The sequence below is a fragment of the Lepisosteus platostomus genome, chromosome 8 (genome assembly GCF_059453375.1).
Source record: "Lepisosteus platostomus isolate fLepPlt1 chromosome 8, fLepPlt1.hap1, whole genome shotgun sequence".
Lineage (NCBI taxonomy): Eukaryota > Metazoa > Chordata > Actinopteri > Semionotiformes > Lepisosteidae > Lepisosteus > Lepisosteus platostomus.
In genome coordinates, this window is record NC_142618.1 from 1,978,719 (window position 1) to 1,998,797 (window position 20,079).

Here is a 20,079-nt window from a genome sequence, read left to right on the forward strand (position 1 = left end):
TATCTGTTTTCAAAACATGATTTTATATTAATACAACATGGATTTATTTGTAGCATGAATGCTCTATTCATTCAGTGATAGATTTTTATAATAGCGTTTATGCTCCATAACTTAAATCAGGAAAAAAATCTGGATAAAGTAACAGTAATGAGTATCAATAAGTTGGTGTTTCGTGGATACAAGATACCCATATTTTAATTAAGTTCACGTAGGTAGCTGCGTCAGAATGTGTAGGCTGCAAAGGAACAAGTAAAGGTTTATTCCATGCTGAAAAAGTGTTTCTATCTGTTGTCTTGATTGTTTCCCACTCATTCCTTTTGGTTTGGGGAACATGTCAAAATCCCATGCCCAGAGCACTTCAACTAGAGTTTGCGGAAATGCTCAGTTGACACCCCAGGTAGGGTAAGGATCAGCATTTCCACACTACTCAGAGAATGTTTATTTACAGGGATGGATTTTTAGCCCAATTCAAGTTGAAGAAAAGTGGTTTCGTGAAAATCGCAGAATTTTTTTTTTCAGAAACTGCGGGGTGCCTGGAGGTCGCGGTGTACCACGCGACAGTTGTATTCCAAAACTGAGTCACTCAGATCACACGAGTACCCAAGCATGCTTGAAACTCATTCAAATGCAACTGCTTCTATCTGTTGTCTTGACTGTTTCCCACTCATTCCTTTTGGTTTAGGTAACATGTCAAAATCCCATGCCCAGAGCACTTCAACTAGAGTTTGCGGAAATGCTCAGTGGACACCCCAGGTAGGGTAAGGATTAGCATTTCCACACTACTCAGAGAATTTTTATTTTCAGGGATGGATTTTTAGCCCAATTCAAGTTGAAGAAAAGTGGTTTCGTGAAAATCGCAGAAAATTTTTTTTCAGAAACTCCGGGGTGCCTGGAGGTCGCGGTGTACCACGCGACAGTTGTATTCCAAAACTGAGTCACTCAGATCACACGAGTACCCAAGCATGCTTGAAACTCATTCAAATGCAAGTGCTTCTATCTGTTGTCTTGATTGTTTCCCACTCATTCCTTTTGATTTGGGTAACATGTCAAAATCCATTGCCCAGAGCACTTCAACTAGAGTTTGCGGAAATGCTCAGTGGACACCCCAGGTGGGGTAAGGATCAGCATTTCCACACTACTCAGAGAATTTTTATTTTCAGGGATGGATTTTTAGCCCAATTCAAGTTGAAGAAAAGTGGTTTCGTGAAAATCGCAGAAATTTTTTTTTCAGAAACTCCGGGGTGCCTGGAGGTCGCGGTGTACCACGCGACAGTTGTATTCCAAAACTGAGTCACTCAGATCACACGAGTACCCAAGCATGCTTGAAACTCATTCAAATGCAAGTGCTTCTATCTGTTGTCTTGATTGTTTCCCACTCATTCCTTTTGGTTTGGGTAACATGTCAAAATCCCATGCCCAGAGCACTTCAACTAGAGTTCGCGGAAATGCTCTGTGGACACCCCAGGTAGGGTAAGGATCAGCATTTCCACACTACTCAGAGAATTTTTATTTTCAGGGATGGATTTTTAGCCCAATTCAAGTTGAAGAAAAGTGGTTTCGTGAGAATCGCAGAAATTTTTTTTTCAGAAACTCCGGGGTGCCTGGAGGTCGCGGTGTACCACACGACAGTTGTATTCCAAAACTGAGTCACTCAGATCACACGAGTACCCAAGCATGCTTGAAACTCATTCAAATGCAAGTGCTTCTATCTGTTGTCTTGATTGTTTCCCACTCATTCCTTTTGGTTTGGGTAACATGTCAAAATCCCATGCCCAGAGCACTTCAACTAGAGTTCGCGGAAATGCTCTGTGGACACCCCAGGTAGGGTAAAGATCAGCATTTCCACACTACTCAGAGAATTTTTATTTTCTGGGATGGATTTTTAGCCCAATTCAAGTTGAAGAAAAGTGGTTTCGTGAAAATCGCAGAAAAATATTTTTCAGAAACTCCGGGGTGCCTGGAGGTCGCGGTGTACCACGCGACAGTTGTATTCCAAAACTGAGTCACTCAGATCACACGAGTACCCAAGCATGCTTGAAACTCATTCAAATGCAAGTGCTTCTATCTGTTGTCTTGATTGTTTCCCACTCATTCCTTTTGGTTTGGGTAACATGTCAAAATCCCATGCCCAGAGCACTTCAACTAGAGTTCGCGGAAATGCTCTGTGGACACCCCAGGTAGGGTAAAGATCAGCATTTCCACACTACTCAGAGAATTTTTATTTTCAGGGATGGATTTTTAGCCCAATTCAAGTTGAAGAAAAGTGGTTTCGTGAAAATCGCAGAAAAATTTTTTTCAGAAACTCCGGGGTGCCTGGAGGTCGCGGTGTACCACGCGACAGTTGTATTCCAAAACTGAGTCACTCAGATCACACGAGTACCCAAGCATGCTTGAAACTCATTCAAATGCAAGTGCTTCTATCTGTTGTCTTGATTGTTTCCCACTCATTCCTTTTGGTTTGGGTAACATGTCAAAATCCATTGCCCAGAGCAGTTCAACTAGAGTTTGCGGAAATGCTCAGTGGACACCCCAGGTGGGGTAAGGATCAGCATTTCCACACTACTCAGAGAATTTTTATTTTCAGGGATGGATTTTTAGCCCAATTCAAGTTGAAGAAAAGTGGTTTCGTGAGAATCGCAGAAATTTTTTTTTCAGAAACTCCGGGGTGCCTGGAGGTCGCGGTGTACCACACGACAGTTGTATTCCAAAACTGAGTCACTCAGATCACACGAGTACCCAAGCATGCTTGAAACTCATTCAAATGCAAGTGCTTCTATCTGTTGTCTTGATTGTTTCCCACTCATTCCTTTTGGTTTGGGTAACATGTCAAAATCCCATGCCCAGAGCACTTCAACTAGAGTTCGCGGAAATGCTCTGTGGACACCCCAGGTAGGGTAAAGATCAGCATTTCCACACTACTCAGAGAATTTTTATTTTCTGGGATGGATTTTTAGCCCAATTCAAGTTGAAGAAAAGTGGTTTCGTGAAAATCGCAGAAAATTTTTTTTCAGAAACTCCGGGGTGCCTGGAGGTCGCGGTGTACCACGCGACAGTTGTATTCCAAAACTGAGTCACTCAGATCACACGAGTACCCAAGCATGCTTGAAACTCATTCAAATGCAAGTGCTTCTATCTGTTGTCTTGATTGTTTCCCCCTCATTCCTTTTGGTTTGGGTAACATGTCAAAATCCCATGCCCAGAGCACTTCAACTAGAGTTCGCGGAAATGCTCTGTGGACACCCCAGGTAGGGTAAAGATCAGCATTTCCACACTACTCAGAGAATTTTTATTTTCAGGGATGGATTTTTAGCCCAATTCAAGTTGAAGAAAAGTGGTTTCGTGAAAATCGCAGAAAAATTTTTTTCAGAAACTCCGGGGTGCCTGGAGGTCGCGGTGTACCACGCGACAGTTGTATTCCAAAACTGAGTCACTCAGATCACACGAGTACCCAAGCATGCTTGAAACTCATTCAAATGCAAGTGCTTCTATCTGTTGTCTTGATTGTTTCCCACTCATTCCTTTTGGTTGGGTAACATGTCAAAATCCATTGCCCAGAGCAGTTCAACTAGAGTTTGCGGAAATGCTCAGTGGACACCCCAGGTAGGGTAAGGATCAGCATTTCCAAACTACTCAGAGAATTTTTCTTTTCAGGGATGGATTTCTAGACCAATTCAAGTTGAAGAAAAGTGGTTTCGTGAAAATCGCAGAAAATTTTTTTTCAGAAACTCCGGGGTGCCTGGAGGTCGCGGTGTATCACGCGACAGTTGTATTCCAAAACTGAGTCACTCAGATCACACGAGTACCCAAGCATGCTTGAAACTCATTCAAATGCAAGTGCTTCTATCTGTTGTCTTGATTGTTTCCCACTCATTCCTTTTGGTTTGGGTAACATGTCAAAATCCCATACCCAGAGCACTTCAACTAGAGTTCGCGGAAATGCTCTGTGGACACCCCAGGTAGGGTAAGGATCAGCATTTCCACACTACTCAGAGAATTTTTATTTTCAGGTATGGATTTTTAGCCCAATTCAAGTTGAAGAAAAGTGGTTTCATGAAAATCGCAGAAATTTTTTTTTCAGAAACTCCGGGGTGCCTGGATGTCGCGGTGTACCATGCGACAGTTGTATTCCAAAACTGAGTCACTCAGATCACACGAGTACCCAAGCATGCTTGAAACTCATTCAAATGCAAGTGCTTCTATCTGTTGTCTTGATTGTTTCCCACTCATTCCTTTTGATTTGGGTAACATGTCAAAATCCATTGCCCAGAGCACTTCAACTAGAGTTTGCGGAAATGCTCAGTGGACACCCCAGGTAGGGTAAGGAGCAGCATTTCCACACTACTCAGAGAATTTTTATTTTCAGGGATGGATTTTTAGCCCAATTCAAGCTGAAGAAAAGTGCTTTCGTGAAAATCGCAGAAAATTTTTTTTCAGAAACTCCGGGGTGCCTGGAGGTCGCGGTGTACCACGCGACAGTTGTATTCCAAAACTGAGTCACTCAGATCACACGAGTACCCAAGCATGCTTGAAACTCATTCAAATGCAAGTGCTTCTATCTGTTGTCTTGATTGTTTCCCACTCATTCCTTTTGGTTTGGGTAACATGTCAAAATCCCATGTCCAGAGCACTTCAACTAGAGTTCGCGGAAATGCTCTGTGGACACCCCAGGTAGGGTAAAGATCAGCATTTCCACACTACTCAGAGAATTTTTATTTTCAGGGATGGATTTTTAGCCCAATTCAAGTTGAAGAAAAGTGGTTTCGTGAAAATCTCAGAAAATTTTTTTTCAGAAACTCCTCGGTGCCTGGAGGTCGCGGTGTACCACGCGACAGTTGTATTCCAAAACTGAGTCACTCAGATCACACGAGTACCCAAGCATGCTTGAAACTCATTCAAATGCAAGTGCTTCTATCTGTTGTCTTGATTGTTTCCCACTCATTCCTTTTGGTTTGGGTAACATGTCAAAATCCATTGCCCAGAGCAGTTCAACTAGAGTTTGCGGAAATGCTCAGTGGACACCCCAGGTAGGGTAAGGATCAGCATTTCCAAACTACTCAGAGAATTTTTCTTTTCAGGGATGGATTTTTAGACCAATTCAAGTTGAAGAAAAGTGGTTTCGTGAAAATCGCAGAAAATTTTTTTTCAGAAACTCCGGGGTGCCTGGAGGTCGCGGTGTACCACGCGACAGTTGTATTCCAAAACTGAGTCACTCAGATCACACGAGTACCCAAGCATGCTCGAAACTCATTCAAATGCAAGTGCTTCTATCTGTTGTCTTGATTGTTTCCCACTCATTCCTTTTGGTTTGGGTAACATGTCAAAATCCCATGCCCAGAGCACTTCAACTAGAGTTCGCGGAAATGCTCTGTGGACACCCCAGGTAGGGTAAAGATCAGCATTTCCACACTACTCAGAGAATTTTTATTTTCAGGGATGGATTTTTAGCCCAATTCAAGTTGAAGAAAAGTGGTTTCGTGAAAATCGCAGAAAATTTTTTTTCAGAAACTCCAGGATGCCTGGAGGTCGCGGTGTACCACGCGACAGTTGTATTCCAAAACTGAGTCACTCAGATCACACGAGTACCCAAGCATGCTTGAAACTCATTCAAATGCAAGTGCTTCTATCTGTTGTCTTGATTGTTTCCCACTCATTCCTTTTGATTTGGGTAACATGTCAAAATCCATTGCCCAGAGCACTTCAACTAGAGTTTGCGGAAATGCTCAGTGGACACCCCAGGTAGGGTAAGGATCAGCATTTCCACACTACTCAGAGAATGTTTATTTTCAGGGATGGATTTTTAGCCCAATTCAAGTTGAAGAAAAGTGGTTTCGTGAAAATCGCAGAAATTTTTTTTTCAGAAACTCCGGGGTGCCTGGAGGTCGCGGTGTACCACGCGACAGTTGTATTCCAAAACTGAGTCACTCAGATCACACGAGTACCCAAGCATGCTTGAAACTCATTCAAATGCAAGTGCTTCTATCTGTTGTCTTGATTGTTTCCCACTCATTCCTTTTGGTTTGGGTAACATGTCAAAATCCCATGCCCAGAGCACTTCAACTAGAGTTCGCGGAAATGCTCTGTGGACACCCCAGGTAGGGTAAGGATCAGCATTTCCACACTACTCAGAGAATTTTTATTTTCAGGGATGGATTTTTAGCCCAATTCAAGTTGAAGAAAAGTGGTTTCGTGAAAATCGCAGAAATTTTTTTTTCAGAAACTCCGAGGTGCCTGGAGGTCGCGGTGTACCACGCGACAGTTGTATTCCAAAACTGAGTCACTCAGATCACACGAGTACCCAAGCATGCTTGAAACTCATTCAAATGCAAGTGCTTCTATCTGTTGTCTTGATTGTTTCTCACTCATTCCTTTTGGTTTGGGTAACATGTCAAAATCCCATTGCCCAGAGCACTTCAACTAGAGTTTGCGGAAATGCTCAGTGGACACCCCAGGTAGGGTAAGGATCAGCATTTCCACACTACTCAGAGAATTTTTATTTTCAGGGATGGATTTTTAGCCCAATTCAAGTTGAAGAAAAGTGGTTTCGTGAAAATCGCAGAAATTTTTTTTTCAGAAACTCCGAGGTGCCTGGAGGTCGCGGTGTACCACGCGACAGTTGTATTCCAAAACTGAGTCACTCAGATCACACGAGTACCCAAGCATGCTTGAAACTCATTCAAATGCAAGTGCTTCTATCTGTTGTCTTGATTGTTTCCCACTCATTCCTTTTGATTTGGGTAACATGTCAAAATCCATTGCCCAGAGCACTTCAACTAGAGTTTGCGGAAATGCTCAGTGGACACCCCAGGTGGGGTAAGGATCAGCATTTCCACACTACTCAGAGAATTTTTATTTTCAGGGATGGATTTTTAGCCCAATTCAAGTTGAAGAAAAGTGGTTTCGTGAGAATCGCAGAAATTTTTTTTTCAGAAACTCCGGGGTGCCTGGAGGTCGCGGTGTACCACACGACAGTTGTATTCCAAAACTGAGTCACTCAGATCACACGAGTACCCAAGCATGCTTGAAACTCATTCAAATGCAAGTGCTTCTATCTGTTGTCTTGATTGTTTCCCACTCATTCCTTTTGGTTTGGGTAACATGTCAAAATCCCATGCCCAGAGCACTTCAACTAGAGTTCGCGGAAATGCTCTGTGGACACCCCAGGTAGGGTAAAGATCAGCATTTCCACACTACTCAGAGAATTTTTATTTTCTGGGATGGATTTTTAGCCCAATTCAAGTTGAAGAAAAGTGGTTTCGTGAAAATCGCAGAAAAATTTTTTTCAGAAACTCCGGGGTGCCTGGAGGTCGCGGTGTACCACGCGACAGTTGTATTCCAAAACTGAGTCACTCAGATCACACGAGTACCCAAGCATGCTTGAAACTCATTCAAATGCAAGTGCTTCTATCTGTTGTCTTGATTGTTTCCCACTCATTCCTTTTGGTTTGGGTAACATGTCAAAATCCATTGCCCAGAGCAGTTCAACTAGAGTTTGCGGAAATGCTCAGTGGACACCCCAGGTAGGGTAAGGATCAGCATTTCCAAACTACTCAGAGAATTTTTCTTTTCAGGGATGGATTTCTAGACCAATTCAAGTTGAAGAAAAGTGGTTTCGTGAAAATCGCAGAAAATTTTTTTTCAGAAACTCCGGGGTGCCTGGAGGTCGCGGTGTATCACGCGACAGTTGTATTCCAAAACTGAGTCACTCAGATCACACGAGAACCCAAGCATGCTTGAAACTCATTCAAATGCAAGTGCTTCTATCTGTTGTCTTGATTGTTTCCCACTCATTCCTTTTGGTTTGGGTAACATGTCAAAATCCCATGCCCAGAGCACTTCAACTAGAGTTCGCGGAAATGCTCTGTGGACACCCCAGGTAGGGTAAAGATCAGCATTTCCACACTACTCAGAGAATTTTTATTTTCTGGGATGGATTTTTAGCCCAATTCAAGTTGAAGAAAAGTGGTTTCGTGAAAATCGCAGAAAATTTTTTTTCAGAAACTCCGGGGTGCCTGGAGGTCGCGGTGTACCACGCGACAGTTGTATTCCAAAACTGAGTCACTCAGATCACACGAGTACCCAAGCATGCTTGAAACTCATTCAAATGCAAGTGCTTCTATCTGTTGTCTTGATTGTTTCCCACTCATTCCTTTTGATTTGGGTAACATGTCAAAATCCATTGCCCAGAGCACTTCAACTAGAGTTTGCGGAAATGCTCAGTGGACACCCCAGGTGGGGTAAGGATCAGCATTTCCACACTACTCAGAGAATTTTTATTTTCAGGGATGGATTTTTAGCCCAATTCAAGTTGAAGAAAAGTGGTTTCGTGAGAATCGCAGAAATTTTTTTTTCAGAAACTCCGGGGTGCCTGGAGGTCGCGGTGTACCACACGACAGTTGTATTCCAAAACTGAGTCACTCAGATCACACGAGTACCCAAGCATGCTTGAAACTCATTCAAATGCAAGTGCTTCTATCTGTTGTCTTGATTGTTTCCCACTCATTCCTTTTGGTTTGGGTAACATGTCAAAATCCCATGCCCAGAGCACTTCAACTAGAGTTCGCGGAAATGCTCTGTGGACACCCCAGGTAGGGTAAAGATCAGCATTTCCACACTACTCAGAGAATTTTTATTTTCTGGGATGGATTTTTAGCCCAATTCAAGTTGAAGAAAAGTGGTTTCGTGAAAATCGCAGAAAAATTTTTTTCAGAAACTCCGGGGTGCCTGGAGGTCGCGGTGTAAAACGCGACAGTTGTATTCCAAAACTGAGTCACTCAGATCACACGAGTACCCAAGCATGCTTGAAACTCATTCAAATGCAAGTGCTTCTATCTGTTGTCTTGATTGTTTCCCACTCATTCCTTTTGGTTTGGGTAACATGTCAAAATCCCATGCCCAGAGCACTTCAACTAGAGTTCGCGGAAATGCTCTGTGGACACCCCAGGTAGGGTAAAGATCAGCATTTCCACACTACTCAGAGAATTTTTATTTTCAGGGATAGATTTTTAGCCCAATTCAAGTTGAAGAAAAGTGGTTTCGTGAAAATCGCAGAAAATTTTTTTTCAGAAACTCCGGGGTGCCTGGAGGTCGCGGTGTACCACGCGACAGTTGTATTCCAAAACTGAGTCACTCAGATCACACGAGTACCCAAGCATGCTTGAAACTCATTCAAATGCAAGTGCTTCTATCTGTTGTCTTGATTGTTTCCCACTCATTCCTTTTGGTTTGGGTAACATGTCAAAATCCATTGCCCAGAGCACTTCAACTAGAGTTCGCGGAAATGCTCTGTGGACACCCCAGGTAGGGTAAGGATCAGCATTTCCAAACTACTCAGAGAATTTTTCTTTTCAGGGATGGATTTCTAGACCAATTCAAGTTGAAGAAAAGTGGTTTCGTGAAAATCGCAGAAAATTTTTTTTCAGAAACTCCGGGGTGCCTGGAGGTCGCGGTGTATCACGCGACAGTTGTATTCCAAAACTGAGTCACTCAGATCACACGAGTACCCAAGCATGCTTGAAACTCATTCAAATGCAGGTGCTTCTATCTGTTGTCTTGATTGTTTCCCACTCATTCCTTTTGATTTGGGTAACATGTCAAAATCCATTGCCCAGAGCACTTCAACTAGAGTTTGCGGAAATGCTCAGTGGACACCCCAGGTGGGGTAAGGATCAGCATTTCCACACTACTCAGAGAATTTTTATTTTCAGGGATGGATTTTTAGCCCAATTCAAGTTGAAGAAAAGTGGTTTCGTGAGAATCGCAGAAATTTTTTTTTCAGAAACTCCGGGGTGCCTGGAGGTCGCGGTGTACCACACGACAGTTGTATTCCAAAACTGAGTCACTCAGATCACACGAGTACCCAAGCATGCTTGAAACTCATTCAAATGCAAGTGCTTCTATCTGTTGTCTTGATTGTTTCCCACTCATTCCTTTTGGTTTGGGTAACATGTCAAAATCCCATGCCCAGAGCACTTCAACTAGAGTTCGCGGAAATGCTCTGTGGACACCCCAGGTAGGGTAAAGATCAGCATTTCCACACTACTCAGAGAATTTTTATTTTCTGGGATGGATTTTTAGCCCAATTCAAGTTGAAGAAAAGTGGTTTCGTGAAAATCGCAGAAAATTTTTTTTCAGAAACTCCGGGGTGCCTGGAGGTCGCGGTGTACCACGCGACAGTTGTATTCCAAAACTGAGTCACTCAGATCACACGAGTACCCAAGCATGCTTGAAACTCATTCAAATGCAAGTGCTTCTATCTGTTGTCTTGATTGTTTCCCACTCATTCCTTTTGATTTGGGTAACATGTCAAAATCCATTGCCCAGAGCACTTCAACTAGAGTTTGCGGAAATGCTCAGTGGACACCCCAGGTAGGGTAAGGATCAGCATTTCCACACTACTCAGAGAATGTTTATTTTCAGGGATGGATTTTTAGCCCAATTCAAGTTGAAGAAAAGTGGTTTCGTGAAAATCGCAGAAAAATTTTTTTCAGAAACTCCGGGGTGCCTGGAGGTCGCGGTGTACCACGCGACAGTTGTATTCCAAAACTGAGTCACTCAGATCACACGAGTACCCAAGCATGCTTGAAACTCATTCAAATGCAAGTGCTTCTATCTGTTGTCTTGATTGTTTCCCACTCATTCCTTTTGGTTTGGGTAACATGTCAAAATCCCATGCCCAGAGCACTTCAACTAGAGTTCGCGGAAATGCTCTGTGGACACCCCAGGTAGGGTAAAGATCAGCATTTCCACACTACTCAGAGAATTTTTATTTTCAGGGATGGATTTTTAGCCCAATTCAAGTTGAAGAAAAGTGGTTTCGTGAAAATCGCAGAAAAATTTTTTTCAGAAACTCCGGGGTGCCTGGAGGTCGCGGTGTACCACGCGACAGTTGTATTCCAAAACTGAGTCACTCAGATCACACGAGTACCCAAGCATGCTTGAAACTCATTCAAATGCAAGTGCTTCTATCTGTTGTCTTGATTGTTTCCAACTCATTCCTTTTGGTTTGGGTAACATGTCAAAATCCATTGCCCAGAGCAGTTCAACTAGAGTTTGCGGAAATGCTCAGTGGACACCCCAGGTAGGGTAAGGATCAGCATTTCCAAACTACTCAGAGAATTTTTCTTTTCAGGGATGGATTTCTAGACCAATTCAAGTTGAAGAAAAGTGGTTTCGTGAAAATCGCAGAAAATTTTTTTTCAGAAACTCCGGGGTGCCTGGAGGTCGCGGTGTATCACGCGACAGTTGTATTCCAAAACTGAGTCACTCAGATCACACGAGTACCCAAGCATGCTTGAAACTCATTCAAATGCAAGTGCTTCTATCTGTTGTCTTGATTGTTTCCCACTCATTCCTTTTGGTTTGGGTAACATGTCAAAATCCCATACCCAGAGCACTTCAACTAGAGTTCGCGGAAATGCTCTGTGGACACCCCAGGTAGGGTAAGGATCAGCATTTCCACACTACTCAGAGAATTTTTATTTTCAGGTATGGATTTTTAGCCCAATTCAAGTTGAAGAAAAGTGGTTTCGTGAAAATCGCAGAAAATTTTTTTTCAGAAACTCCGGGGTGCCTGGATGTCGCGGTGTACCACGCGACAGTTGTATTCCAAAACTGAGTCACTCAGATCACACGAGTACCCAAGCATGCTTGAAACTCATTCAAATGCAAGTGCTTCTATCTGTTGTCTTGATTGTTTCCCACTCATTCCTTTTGATTTGGGTAACATGTCAAAATCCATTGCCCAGAGCACTTCAACTAGAGTTTGCGGAAATGCTCAGTGGACACCCCAGGTAGGGTAAGGAGCAGCATTTCCACACTACTCAGAGAATTTTTATTTTCAGGGATGGATTTTTAGCCCAATTCAAGCTGAAGAAAAGTGCTTTCGTGAAAATCGCAGAAAATTTTTTTTCAGAAACTCCGGGGTGCCTGGAGGTCGCGGTGTACCACGCGACAGTTGTATTCCAAAACTGAGTCACTCAGATCACACGAGTACCCAAGCATGCTTGAAACTCATTCAAATGCAAGTGCTTCTATCTGTTGTCTTGATTGTTTCCCACTCATTCCTTTTGGTTTGGGTAACATGTCAAAATCCATTGCCCAGAGCAGTTCAACTAGAGTTTGCGGAAATGCTCAGTGGACACCCCAGGTAGGGTAAGGATCAGCATTTCCAAACTACTCAGAGAATTTTTCTTTTCAGGGATGGATTTTTAGACCAATTCAAGTTGAAGAAAAGTGGTTTCGTGAAAATCGCAGAAAATTTTTTTTCAGAAACTCCGGGGTGCCTGGAGGTCGCGGTGTACCACGCGACAGTTGTATTCCAAAACTGAGTCACTCAGATCACACGAGTACCCAAGCATGCTCGAAACTCATTCAAATGCAAGTGCTTCTATCTGTTGTCTTGATTGTTTCCCACTCATTCCTTTTGGTTTGGGTAACATGTCAAAATCCCATGCCCAGAGCACTTCAACTAGAGTTCGCGGAAATGCTCTGTGGACACCCCAGGTAGGGTAAAGATCAGCATTTCCACACTACTCAGAGAATTTTTATTTTCAGGGATGGATTTTTAGCCCAATTCAAGTTGAAGAAAAGTGGTTTCGTGAAAATCGCAGAAAATTTTTTTTCAGAAACTCCAGGATGCCTGGAGGTCGCGGTGTACCACGCGACAGTTGTATTCCAAAACTGAGTCACTCAGATCACACGAGTACCCAAGCATGCTTGAAACTCATTCAAATGCAAGTGCTTCTATCTGTTGTCTTGATTGTTTCCCACTCATTCCTTTTGATTTGGGTAACATGTCAAAATCCATTGCCCAGAGCACTTCAACTAGAGTTTGCGGAAATGCTCAGTGGACACCCCAGGTAGGGTAAGGATCAGCATTTCCACACTACTCAGAGAATGTTTATTTTCAGGGATGGATTTTTAGCCCAATTCAAGTTGAAGAAAAGTGGTTTCGTGAAAATCGCAGAAAAATTTTTTTCAGAAACTCCGGGGTGCCTGGAGGTCGCGGTGTACCACGCGACAGTTGTATTCCAAAACTGAGTCACTCAGATCACACGAGTACCCAAGCATGCTTGAAACTCATTCAAATGCAAGTGCTTCTATCTGTTGTCTTGATTGTTTCCCACTCATTCCTTTTGGTTTGGGTAACATGTCAAAATCCATTGCCCAGAGCAGTTCAACTAGAGTTTGCGGAAATGCTCAGTGGACACCCCAGGTAGGGTAAGGATCAGCATTTCCAAACTACTCAGAGAATTTTTCTTTTCAGGGATGGATTTCTAGACCAATTCAAGTTGAAGAAAAGTGGTTTCGTGAAAATCGCAGAAAATTTTTTTTCAGAAACTCCGGGGTGCCTGGAGGTCGCGGTGTATCACGCGACAGTTGTATTCCAAAACTGAGTCACTCAGATCACACGAGTACCCAAGCATGCTTGAAACTCATTCAAATGCAAGTGCTTCTATCTGTTGTCTTGATTGTTTCCCACTCATTCCTTTTGGTTTGGGTAACATGTCAAAATCCCATACCCAGAGCACTTCAACTAGAGTTCGCGGAAATGCTCTGTGGACACCCCAGGTAGGGTAAGGATCAGCATTTCCACACTACTCAGAGAATTTTTATTTTCAGGTATGGATTTTTAGCCCAATTCAAGTTGAAGAAAAGTGGTTTCGTGAAAATCGCAGAAAATTTTTTTTCAGAAACTCCGGGGTGCCTGGATGTCGCGGTGTACCACGCGACAGTTGTATTCCAAAACTGAGTCACTCAGATCACACGAGTACCCAAGCATGCTTGAAACTCATTCAAATGCAAGTGCTTCTATCTGTTGTCTTGATTGTTTCCCACTCATTCCTTTTGATTTGGGTAACATGTCAAAATCCATTGCCCAGAGCACTTCAACTAGAGTTTGCGGAAATGCTCAGTGGACACCCCAGGTAGGGTAAGGAGCAGCATTTCCACACTACTCAGAGAATTTTTATTTTCAGGGATGGATTTTTAGCCCAATTCAAGCTGAAGAAAAGTGCTTTCGTGAAAATCGCAGAAAATTTTTTTTCAGAAACTCCGGGGTGCCTGGAGGTCGCGGTGTACCACGCGACAGTTGTATTCCAAAACTGAGTCACTCAGATCACACGAGTACCCAAGCATGCTTGAAACTCATTCAAATGCAAGTGCTTCTATCTGTTGTCTTGATTGTTTCCCACTCATTCCTTTTGGTTTGGGTAACATGTCAAAATCCATTGCCCAGAGCAGTTCAACTAGAGTTTGCGGAAATGCTCAGTGGACACCCCAGGTAGGGTAAGGATCAGCATTTCCAAACTACTCAGAGAATTTTTCTTTTCAGGGATGGATTTTTAGACCAATTCAAGTTGAAGAAAAGTGGTTTCGTGAAAATCGCAGAAAATTTTTTTTCAGAAACTCCGGGGTGCCTGGAGGTCGCGGTGTACCACGCGACAGTTGTATTCCAAAACTGAGTCACTCAGATCACACGAGTACCCAAGCATGCTCGAAACTCATTCAAATGCAAGTGCTTCTATCTGTTGTCTTGATTGTTTCCCACTCATTCCTTTTGGTTTGGGTAACATGTCAAAATCCCATGCCCAGAGCACTTCAACTAGAGTTCGCGGAAATGCTCTGTGGACACCCCAGGTAGGGTAAAGATCAGCATTTCCACACTACTCAGAGAATTTTTATTTTCAGGGATGGATTTTTAGCCCAATTCAAGTTGAAGAAAAGTGGTTTCGTGAAAATCGCAGAAAATTTTTTTTCAGAAACTCCAGGATGCCTGGAGGTCGCGGTGTACCACGCGACAGTTGTATTCCAAAACTGAGTCACTCAGATCACACGAGTACCCAAGCATGCTTGAAACTCATTCAAATGCAAGTGCTTCTATCTGTTGTCTTGATTGTTTCCCACTCATTCCTTTTGATTTGGGTAACATGTCAAAATCCATTGCCCAGAGCACTTCAACTAGAGTTTGCGGAAATGCTCAGTGGACACCCCAGGTAGGGTAAGGATCAGCATTTCCACACTACTCAGAGAATGTTTATTTTCAGGGATGGATTTTTAGCCCAATTCAAGTTGAAGAAAAGTGGTTTCGTGAAAATCGCAGAAAAATTTTTTTCAGAAACTCCGGGGTGCCTGGAGGTCGCGGTGTACCACGCGACAGTTGTATTCCAAAACTGAGTCACTCAGATCACACGAGTACCCAAGCATGCTTGAAACTCATTCAAATGCAAGTGCTTCTATCTGTTGTCTTGATTGTTTCCCACTCATTCCTTTTGGTTTGGGTAACATGTCAAAATCCCATGCCCAGAGCACTTCAACTAGAGTTCGCGGAAATGCTCTGTGGACACCCCAGGTAGGGTAAAGATCAGCATTTCCACACTACTCAGAGAATTTTTATTTTCAGGGATGGATTTTTAGCCCAATTCAAGTTGAAGAAAAGTGGTTTCGTGAAAATCGCAGAAAAATTTTTTTCAGAAACTCCGGGGTGCCTGGAGGTCGCGGTGTACCACGCGACAGTTGTATTCCAAAACTGAGTCACTCAGATCACACGAGTACCCAAGCATGCTTGAAACTCATTCAAATGCAAGTGCTTCTATATGTTGTCTTGATTGTTTCCCACTCATTCCTTTTGATTTGGGTAACATGTCAAAATCCATTGCCCAGAGCACTTCAACTAGAGTTTGCGGAAATGCTCAGTGGACACCCCAGGTAGGGTAAGGATCAGCATTTCCACACTACTCAGAGAATGTTTATTTTCAGGGATGGATTTTTAGCCCAATTCAAGTTGAAGAAAAGTGGTTTCGTGAAAATCGCAGAAAAATTTTTTTCAGAAACTCCGGGGTGCCTGGAGGTCGCGGTGTACCACGCGACAGTTGTATTCCAAAACTGAGTCACTCAGATCACACGAGTACCCAAGCATGCTTGAAACTCATTCAAATGCAAGTGCTTCTATCTGTTGTCTTGATTGTTTCCCACTCATTCCTTTTGGTTTGGGTAACATGTCAAAATCCCATGCCCAGAGCACTTCAACTAGAGTTCGCGGAAATGCTCTGTGGACACCCCAGGTAGGGTAAAGATCAGCATTTCCACACTACTCAGAGAATTTTTATTTTCAGGGATGGATTTTTAGCCCAATTCAAGTTGAAGAAAAGTGGTTTCGTGAAAATCGCAGAAAAATTTTTTTCAGAAACTCCGGGGTGCCTGGAGGTCGCGGTGTACCACGCGACAGTTGTATTCCAAAACTGAGTCACTCAGATCACACGAGTACCCAAGCATGCTTGAAACTCATTCAAATGCAAGTGCTTCTATCTGTTGTCTTGATTGTTTCCCACTCATTCCTTTTGGTTTGGGTAACATGTCAAAATCCATTGCCCAGAGCAGTTCAACTAGAGTTTGCGGAAATGCTCAGTGGACACCCCAGGTAGGGTAAGGATCAGCATTTCCAAACTACTCAGAGAATTTTTCTTTTCAGGGATGGATTTCTAGACCAATTCAAGTTGAAGAAAAGTGGTTTCGTGAAAATCGCAGAAAATTTTTTTTCAGAAACTCCGGGGTGCCTGGAGGTCGCGGTGTATCACGCGACAGTTGTATTCCAAAACTGAGTCACTCAGATCACACGAGTACCCAAGCATGCTTGAAACTCATTCAAATGCAAGTGCTTCTATCTGTTGTCTTGATTGTTTCCCACTCATTCCTTTTGGTTTGGGTAACATGTCAAAATCCCATACCCAGAGCACTTCAACTAGAGTTCGCGGAAATGCTCTGTGGACACCCCAGGTAGGGTAAGGATCAGCATTTCCACACTACTCAGAGAATTTTTATTTTCAGGTATGGATTTTTAGCCCAATTCAAGTTGAAGAAAAGTGGTTTCGTGAAAATCGCAGAAAATTTTTTTTCAGAAACTCCGGGGTGCCTGGATGTCGCGGTGTACCACGCGACAGTTGTATTCCAAAACTGAGTCACTCAGATCACACGAGTACCCAAGCATGCTTGAAACTCATTCAAATCCAAGTGCTTCTATCTGTTGTCTTGATTGTTTCCCACTCATTCCTTTTGATTTGGGTAACATGTCAAAATCCATTGCCCAGAGCACTTCAACTAGAGTTTGCGGAAATGCTCAGTGGACACCCCAGGTAGGGTAAGGAGCAGCATTTCCACACTACTCAGAGAATTTTTATTTTCAGGGATGGATTTTTAGCCCAATTCAAGCTGAAGAAAAGTGCTTTCGTGAAAATCGCAGAAAATTTTTTTTCAGAAACTCCGGGGTGCCTGGAGGTCGCGGTGTACCACGCGACAGTTGTATTCCAAAACTGAGTCACTCAGATCACACGAGTACCCAAGCATGCTTGAAACTCATTCAAATGCAAGTGCTTCTATCTGTTGTCTTGATTGTTTCCCACTCATTCCTCTTGGTTTGGGTAACATGTCAAAATCCCATGCCCAGAGCACTTCAACTAGAGTTCGCGGAAATGCTCTGTGGACACCCCAGGTAGGGTAAGGATCAGCATTTCCACACTACTCAGAGAATTTTTATTTTCAGGGATGGATTTTTAGCCCAATTCAAGTTGAAGAAAAGTGGTTTCGTGAAAATCTCAGAAAATTTTTTTTCAGAAACTCCGGGGTGCCTGGAGGTCGCGGTGTACCACGCGACAGTTGTATTCCAAAACTGAGTCACTCAGATCACACGAGTACCCAAGCATGCTTGAAACTCATTCAAATGCAAGTGCTTCTATCTGTTGTCTTGATTGTTTCCCACTCATTCCTTTTGGTTTGGGTAACATGTCAAAATCCATTGCCCAGAGCAGTTCAACTAGAGTTTGCGGAAATGCTCAGTGGACACCCCAGGTAGGGTAAGGATCAGCATTTCCAAACTACTCAGAGAATTTTTCTTTTCAGGGATGGATTTTTAGACCAATTCAAGTTGAAGAAAAGTGGTTTCGTGAAAATCGCAGAAAATTTTTTTTCAGAAACTCCGGGGTGCCTGGAGGTCGCGGTGTACCACGCGACAGTTGTATTCCAAAACTGAGTCACTCAGATCACACGAGTACCCAAGCATGCTCGAAACTCATTCAAATGCAAGTGCTTCTATCTGTTGTCTTGATTGTTTCCCACTCATTCCTTTTGGTTTGGGTAACATGTCAAAATCCCATGCCCAGAGCACTTCAACTAGAGTTCGCGGAAATGCTCTGTGGACACCCCAGGTAGGGTAAAGATCAGCATTTCCACACTACTCAGAGAATTTTTATTTTCAGGGATGGATTTTTAGCCCAATTCAAGTTGAAGAAAAGTGGTTTCGTGAAAATCGCAGAAAATTTTTTTTCAGAAACTCCAGGATGCCTGGAGGTCGCGGTGTACCACGCGACAGTTGTATTCCAAAACTGAGTCACTCAGATCACACGAGTACCCAAGCATGCTTGAAACTCATTCAAATGCAAGTGCTTCTATCTGTTGTCTTGATTGTTTCCCACTCATTCCTTTTGGTTTGGGTAACATGTCAAAATCCATTGCCCAGAGCAGTTCAACTAGAGTTTGCGGAAATGCTCAGTGGACACCCCAGGTAGGGTAAGGATCAGCATTTCCAAACTACTCAGAGAATTTTTCTTTTCAGGGATGGATTTTTAGACCAATTCAAGTTGAAGAAAAGTGGTTTCGTGAAAATCGCAGAAATTTTTTTTTCAGAAACTCCGGGGTGCCTGGAGGTCGCGGTGTACCACGCGACAGTTGTATTCCAAAACTGAGTCACTCAGATCACACGAGTACCCAAGCATGCTCGAAACTCATTCAAATGCAAGTGCTTCTATCTGTTGTCTTGATTGTTTCCCACTCATTCCTTTTGGTTTGGGTAACATGTCAAAATCCCATGCCCAGAGCACTTCAACTAGAGTTCGCGGAAATGCTCTGTGGACACCCCAGGTAGGGTAAAGATCAGCATTTCCACACTACTCAGAGAATTTTTATTTTCAGGGATGGATTTTTAGCCCAATTCAAGTTGAAGAAAAGTGGTTTCGTGAAAATCGCAGAAAATTTTTTTTCAGAAACTCCAGGATGCCTGGAGGTCGCGGTGTACCACGCGACAGTTGTATTCCAAAACTGAGTCACTCAGATCACACGAGTACCCAAGCATGCTTGAAACTCATTCAAATGCAAGTGCTTCTATCTGTTGTCTTGATTGTTTCCCACTCATTCCTTTTGGTTTGGGTAACATGTCAAAATCCATTGCCCAGAGCAGTTCAACTAGAGTTTGCGGAAATGCTCAGTGGACACCCCAGGTAGGGTAAGGATCAGCATTTCCAAACTACTCAGAGAATTTTTCTTTTCAGGGATGGATTTTTAGACCAATTCAAGTTGAAGAAAAGTGGTTTCGTGAAAATCGCAGAAAATTTTTTTTCAGAAACTCCAGGATGCCTGGAGGTCGCGGTGTACCACGCGACAGTTGTATTCCAAAACTGAGTCACTCAGATCACACGAGTACCCAAGCATGCTTGAAACTCATTCAAATGCAAGTGCTTCTATCTGTTGTCTTGATTGTTTCCCACTCATTCCTTTTGATTTGGGTAACATGTCAAAATCCATTGCCCAGAGCACTTCAACTAGAGTTTGCGGAAATGCTCAGTGGACACCCCAGGTAGGGTAAGGATCAGCATTTCCACACTACTCAGAGAATGTTTATTTTCAGGGATGGATTTTTAGCCCAATTCAAGTTGAAGAAAAGTGGTTTCGTGAAAATCGCAGAAAAATTTTTTTCAGAAACTCCGGGGTGCCTGGAGGTCGCGGTGTACCACGCGACAGTTGTATTCCAAAACTGAGTCACTCAGATCACACGAGTTCCCAAGCATGCTTGAAACTCATTCAAATGCAAGTGCTTCTATCTGTTGTCTTGATTGTTTCCCACTCATTCCTTTTGGTTTGGGTAACATGTCAAAATCCCATGCCCAGAGCACTTCAACTAGAGTTTGCGGAAATGCTCAGTGGACACCCCAGGTAGGGTAAGGATCAGCATTTCCAAACTACTCAGAGAATTTTTCTTTTCAGGGATGGATTTCTAGACCAATTCAAGTTGAAGAAAAGTGGTTTCGTGAAAAT